Source organism: Equus caballus, chromosome 14 (genome assembly GCF_041296265.1).
Source record: "Equus caballus isolate H_3958 breed thoroughbred chromosome 14, TB-T2T, whole genome shotgun sequence".
NCBI lineage: Eukaryota > Metazoa > Chordata > Mammalia > Perissodactyla > Equidae > Equus > Equus caballus.
This window is the reverse complement of record NC_091697.1, coordinates 11,502,246-11,509,479: the sequence shown is the minus strand read 5'-3', so window position 1 is coordinate 11,509,479 and position 7,234 is coordinate 11,502,246. Positions and strand designations below refer to the sequence as shown.

The following is a 7,234-nucleotide window of genomic DNA, read 5'->3' as shown; positions in this document are numbered from 1 at the left end:
TTGGGGAGAAGAAAAAAATATTGGCAACAGATGTTAGCTCATGTGCCAATCTGAAAAAAATAAAGATATATTACTTTAGCGAAGGCAAAAGAACCAGGTGTCCAACCTAGCTTGCCTCACCTATAAACTGGCTTGTCTCCTATCCCAAGGTGGTTCTTCTGACACTCAGAAAATGATTTATGCTTAGGAACTTATTGTTCAGCGTCTAAATTGGTAGCAGAAGAGCCTTGGTTCTGGGATAGTCTCCATTTTATGTGTTCCTATTAACATCTCCAAACAGTGCAAATAATACTTCCTGTGGCAGAGGATACATATTTTAAAGATAAAACTTTATGTTCAATTCCAAATATTTTAGAAGCTACTGCATATGTGGATGAAATAGAAACATGAAAATGATCTAAGATAATTATGTGAGGTAGTCCACTGTGGATTTCGAGATGACGTATTTTAGAGATGAATTCCAAAAAGTAGTATCTTACAAATATTCATTTTGTATAAAAAACAAAGCCCTAGGAAGAGATTGTAACTTATGGCACTAAAGTAAGGGAAAACATCCATATGCTACATGTGCAAGATCCCCTGGAAAACCAGTCTCTATGAAAATAGAGACACTTATTTATAAAATCCGTTCACAAAATCTTACTTGCAATTATGTCCAAACCCCAATGCCAAAAGCAAGAGGAATGATCAACAAGAGTTTTCCACTGGACTTCATTCTTCTTGGTTTCTCTGAGTGGCCACAACTAGAAATGGTTCTATTCTGGATTGTAATCCTCTTCTACATCATGATTGTTCTTGGAAACTTGACCATCATCCTGCTGTCTTGCATGGACCCTCATCTCTACACCCCCATGTACTTCTTTCTTAACAATCTTTCCTTCTTGGAGCTCGGTTTCCCACAACCACTGTGCCCCAGATGTTGTTCAACTTGTGGGGGCCAGATATGAGCATCACCTACACAGGCTGTGCCATCCAGTTCTGTGTGTTTCTGTGTCTTGGTGCCACTGAAGGCATCTTGCTGGTCATGATGGCCTTTGACCGCTATGTTGCTATCTGCCAGCCTCTGCGTTATACCATCATCATCCATCCGTCATTCTGTTGGAAGCTGATGCTCATGGCCTGGCTGTCTGGCCAGATGGAGTCTCTGATCCAATCTTTCATCACATTCCAGCTGCCCTTCTCTACCCATCACTACCTGGATGACTTTCTGTGTGTGGTTCCTGCCCTCATACGCTTGGCCTGTGGAGCGACCTCTGCAAATGAATGACAGATGACTATCTCTGCTGTCCTCTTCACCATTGTGCTGATGGGATTGATCTTGACTTCTTATGGCTACATAGCTCAAGCTTTAGGGAAAATCCAGTCTGAGGAGGGAAGGCAGAAGGCCATTGTTACTTGCTCCTCCCACCTTATCGTGGTCTTCATGTTTTATGGGACAGTGGCAATGGTTTACATAGACCCTAAAAACCACTTTGCTTCAAAATATGACAAGTTCTTCACCTTCTCCTACACTGTTGGCACACCTTTGTTGAACCCTCTCATCTACACTCTGAGGAACAAAGAGGTGAAGGATGCCCTGCAAAGACTGATGAAGAAGGGGATTAGCTTACAAAAAAGTACATGATCAGTGTTTTGTACTAGAAAGTAAATTGAAAATTATGACATTCTGCCGCTCTACATAAAAAAGAAGCTTTGATGTGCCACTAAAATGTTGGGTTTAGTAAAAGAGGGTAATTTATGACATTCTCTATCCCTATATCTCACTTGTCATTTTGTTACAAAAAGTAGAAAGTACAAATGTAATATCAATATTTGGTCAATAATAAATATTTAATTTACCAAAATAATAAATATTCAATTTATCAAAATAATCAATATTTCATCAGTAGGATGTCTCCATTTCCACATGTGATCCCATGAAGGAGAGGAAAGGGCCACAGGGCCAAGTTCTGACAACTAAATGCTCTTTCCTGTTATCCATGTTACTTCCTGTCACGTTTCGTGGGTCATGGGAAGTCAGGTGGTCATATATAACTTCAAGTAGGCAGAGTTTTTAGATTTTCCCTTATCTCCAAAAGTGGAACACAACTGGGTGATGGTGAACCATGAAATGTGTGTTTCATGCATAAAAAGACCCGGCTGAGAGACTCAGTTTCCTGGAGATGAGAAGGGTAAGTGATGTTTTATTCATGAGCTGAGGGACAAGTAGGAGTTCCTTTTTCAAAGCAGTTTTATGGAATGGGTGTTTTTGTAAAAACCTAAGAAAATTTTTCAGAAGGACAATGCATGTTGCACTGTCAGCTCACTCAATAAAGTGGCAACTACATGTTTTGTTTTGCTGTTTCTCTTCTCATTCAGTTACTATTTACACTCTTTTTGTCCTCCCAATTAATTCTTTTTAAAGTAATATTATTTATTCCACTTCTTTCCATGGTTAAAATCTTTCTCTAATAACTGGTCATCCTGTTAGTCCTATTAGCTGTTTTAATTGATACTTTTCATTTGCAGTCCCCTCACAGAGCACAAACTGAGTCAATGTTCCTAAGCAAAAACATCAGAGTAGAGGTAAGAATTACAGAACACACAGAATTTTTATTATTATTGTTAATTATTTAGACACAGGCCCATTGTGCAATGTGCCCCAAGCAACCTTGGGCACATTCAAACTGACTCTGGCCTTTCCTCACTAAAATATTTAAAACAGTGAAAATCACCTTTTATCAGAAAAAAATTAGAAAATCATCACTGATATTATTCAGGCTGGAAACATACAGAGAGAACATTCAATCTCCAAACAGCAGAGTACAGATAAATATTCATCAAGATAGACCATGTCTTGAGCCATGAAATAAACCTTAACAAATTCAAAAATTTTGGAATTACACTCTTGGTGTAGTCACAGCAGGATTTGAGGGAAACTCACTGGAGACCACCTGGAATCTACACTGAACCAGCATTTGATACCATAGGGGCCCACTGAGCACCTCCTGGATCACTGACTTCTTCAGGTGACCCTGTTGAGTCCTCCTGAAACTCAGACCTCCTTATTTTAAGTTGACACTCCAGAGTTGATATGAGCTGTTTTAAGGTCTTAAGACTAGGTCTCTTATGGAGGTACTGGTACAGACCATAGGTAAGAGGAACCTAGGGGAATTCCCAGGCCAGGGGAGCCTAGAAGGAAATTTGGAGTGAATGGGGAAGGATGACCTTTTAAATTTGGCTTTAAATTGGAAAGAATTGTGTCTATAAAGTCTGAAAAAATTGCTTGATAGAGAAATGAGAGACTGGACACATCCAGCTCCAAAGAAAAGGGACATTCTCATCCCGGCTGAAAAGGCATGCTCAGGCGGTTGAGGACCTCACTGGGAGTGTTGGAGGATCAGAAGCCTCGTGATGTGTGGCAGTCCCTTGGGGAACTCACCATCGTTCACATTAGTTAAGTATGGGTTCATCCAGGGAAGAACAATGGGCTGGTCACCCATGCTCTGAGCCCCCAACACTGCTTTTAGATTGCCTGAGGGAGAAACTGAGGCACATAAGGGGGTGTTTATAACCTTTCTCTAGGAAGCAATGCTCAATGAGCAGTACATCTCTGACCCATTACACCATCCTTAGACATTGTTTGGACTATGCAGCAAACCAAAATTTAAAGGAAAATGGGAAATCAAGGTTCCAGAAATCCTGACCAGTTCCCAAATGGGCAGCCTCTCCTCTGAACACGGGTTGTCTTCATGCTGTGACTTTCAATTGCTTAACAAAAGGATGAATATTCTCATCTCAGATTACTGAAAGAAAGAAAGCAAAAAAACTGGGAAAAGTGGTTTTTGCAGCCATAGTCTGTTACAGGAACACCCTAGCCCAGAAAACTAAGGTAAACCTTTGTTGTATCTGTCTCTTTGTGTGTGTCTATATGTATGTTATAAAAATATGGCATTTTACTTGCAGATGGTACAATTTCTAAAGAGGTCTGCCCAATTGACTTAAAGTCACTGCTTGCAAAAATCTTTCTAAATGCAAGTAACTCAAATGTCTTTCAAGTTAAGATGATATGAAATAATCATTGATGAATGAAAGCTTGTTTAAGTTTGTTGGTTTGATTAAAACAAGCATGTCCTCGAGCTATAAGCATTGGATATGATGCACACTTGAAGCCTTTATACTATGTTTATTGATCAGATAAGCTTGATGTGGATTAAGGCTGCTCCAGCTAGAGAAGCCCAAGGTGACCTGGCCTACATGCCAAACTATATGACCCAGTGGACTTGTTTTATGGTATGAATTAGGACCGCCCCAGGGAGAGAAGCCCAGGGCGTCCTCACCTACATGCCGATCTATATGGCCAGATTCATATCTAAAGTTATATGACCGCACAATCACCAGACCCCATCTGCACTGAAATCATTTAATGACTTTTTACATCATCTTTTCTTTTCTCCAGTAAAAATAAGTCACGTACCCATGCCTTATAAAATTAGCCCTAACCCTCAACTCGGGGCAACAGCGGGAGCTCTGACCACCCATGGGTCCTGTCCCCATGCACCAGCTCTGCCTGCCCATGGGTCCTGTCCCCATGCCAGCAGGGGCAGCAGCAGCTGCTCTGCCTGCCCATGGGCCCTGTCCCAATGCCAGTGGGGGCAGCAGAAGCGGTGGCAGCAGAAGCTCTGACTGCCCATGGGTCCTGTCCCCATGCTATTCCACAGTATTCTCTAAATAAAAGATCACTACTGCCAGATCTTGAGAGTCTAAGAAATCTTTCTTTCGACTCCTCGGCTCACCGACCCCGCATCAAGCTGATGTTATCTCTATTACAAAACTGGTCAATAAAAATAATAATGAAATGATTGTTAATTTTGTCTAACATCTCATGAAGCCTTGTAGGCAATCTAAGTGATTAGTGGGGAGAAGTAACTAACTACGTTGATTTAAAAAAAGATGAGTGTTGGGTGAACTGTTAACAATGATTATGTGTTATGGTGTACATACTTAAAATAGCTTACAAAATCTCTTTGGTAACTTGAAACTTTGAAGTTTTCCTGGGTTAATTTAAATGAGAAAGATTCATTAAATATCTAGATCATCTCTAAATAGGATAGAATGTTGGACATTAATGATTAATGCAGGTTTTCCAACTTTGGGCTTTTTATAACAAGAAACTAAAAGGTGTTTAGGCCTATTGGTAAACATGTCTTGTGTTTTATTAAAGATTGTACTATGAAGTAACATGTTCCTAGAAATTATAAAAGTGTTTATAAATTTTCCAAGCCACTAAATGCTAAAGAAATTTGATAATTGCTTACTTCTTAATTTTCACTAAAAATCAAGTTTTCTAAAGGTTAAGTATTCTAATATACCATTGAAGCTACTAAAAATTAATAAGGGAAACATATTCAGGGAAAAGTAAGATGTAAATTTTCAGTTAAGAAGGTATAAAGAATGGAAAAATTTTGTTTATTTTGTTAAGAAAGGTAAATTTGTCCCAAAGTACTAGAAGGAAAAAATAAAGAAAGGCATGGGAAAAATTCTGAGTGTGTAAAAAAAAAATTATAGAAGGTTCCTGAAAGGGAAACCCTGAGAAGTTTTGTACAGGCCAAGTTGGCTAAGATTGAAATGAATCTAATTAAGCAAGTGGGTTCTAATATAAAAAATAAACTGGTGGAAAATTAGAATTTCACGTTCTCTATTAAAAGAATAATTTTCTTAAACTCTTAGACTGCTCTGTTTGTTTTTTTTTTTTTTGAGGAAGATTAGCCCTGAGCTAACAACTAACAATCCTCCTCTTTTTGATGAGGAAGACTGGACCTGAGCTCACATCCGTGCCCATCTTCCTCTACTTTATACATGGGACGTCTACCACAGCATGGCTTTCCAAGCAGTGCCATGTCCACACCCGGGATCTGAACCAGTGAAACCCAGGCCGCCGAAGTGGAACATGTGCACTTAACCACTGTGCCACCCGGCTGGCCCCTAAACCGCTCTTGATAAAGAGATTATAAAAGGTTTTTCTTTACTTTTGATTAGGTTTACCTAAAAGACAGAAGATCTATATTTTGTTAAGACAATTTCCTATGTTCAAAAAGACTGAGATCTCTCTACTAAGATTTTTGACTGTTTCTGTTGTCACTTTGGTTAAACATTTTTATGAAGCATTTTTCAGTGACCCTTGTTTCACAGTGACAAGATCAACAACCCCTTGATCTTGTTTAAGTATTTCTTTTTTGATATTTTTAACAAGCTCACAATAATTCATAACCTAAATGAAATCTTTACTTTGGCATTCTTTGAGAATTTCTGGAGGGCCCCTGGGACTTCTCAAAGAAATGTGTTCTCTCTTCCTATAAGAGGGAGATGCTAATTAGGCTTGTTTGGTATGCTAAATTGCATGGGAAGCATTGTCAAGTAAATGATGATAAACCTACATAGGTTATATTGTGTAAGCAAATTTTATTCACTATTTTAACCTTACTACCTTGCTTTCAACATCCCTAGGGGAAAAGACCACAACTGCATTCTATTATTTGATTTTATTTATAAATGGGTCTTATTTAAATGATAAGCAAGGATGTTATTGAGCAGGATATGCTGTCTGGCCTCAAGAATGCCTGTTACTTTGTATTAACTCTGCTAACCCAGTAAAAGATTTCCTTCTATAGGCTCAAGAAGTTGCCATGGAAGAAAAAAATATATATGTATATAAAGGTAATAACAAAAGGGGAAAAACAATACTTTTGGAAACTCTTCCACAGTGACTCATAAAGCCTATTGGACATATTATATTCCCAATGTATAATCCAGAGAACCCACTTCATGAGTCACAAGGCCACTTTCCCCTTCCTAAGGGATCCTTTGAGGTATGGTAATTGGGCTTTGTCCAAATGGCACTCTCTCAAGGATAAATATATCTTGTAATGATCTGTATGTTCTCACATTGTATTGAGGCTTTTCCTTGCAGAAGAGTGACAGTTTTAGGTAAATTATTATTAAAAAGGATATTTCCTGTGTGAGGAATTCCTTCCAAGTTACATAGTGACGGGGGAACTCATTTCACTAGATAGATAATTAAATCTATTTGTAACATTTGGCTAATAATGCAGCATTTCCACTGTACTTACAATCACCAATCCTCAGGATTGGTGGAAAGAACTAACGGCATAATCAAAACTCAATTGACAAAGCTCTCAGAAGTATATACTCTGCATGGCCAAAAGCTCTTCCGCTAGTGCTCCTTAATCTTAGA

The 7,234-nt window shown here is 38.7% G+C and overlaps 1 pseudogene; it reads left to right on the top strand.

The window, feature by feature from the left end:
* Nucleotides 1-593: 593 nt before the first annotated feature.
* On the top strand, nucleotides 594-1,684 carry LOC138917538 (olfactory receptor 2H1-like; annotated as a pseudogene).
* Nucleotides 1,685-7,234: the final 5,550 nt, after the last annotated feature.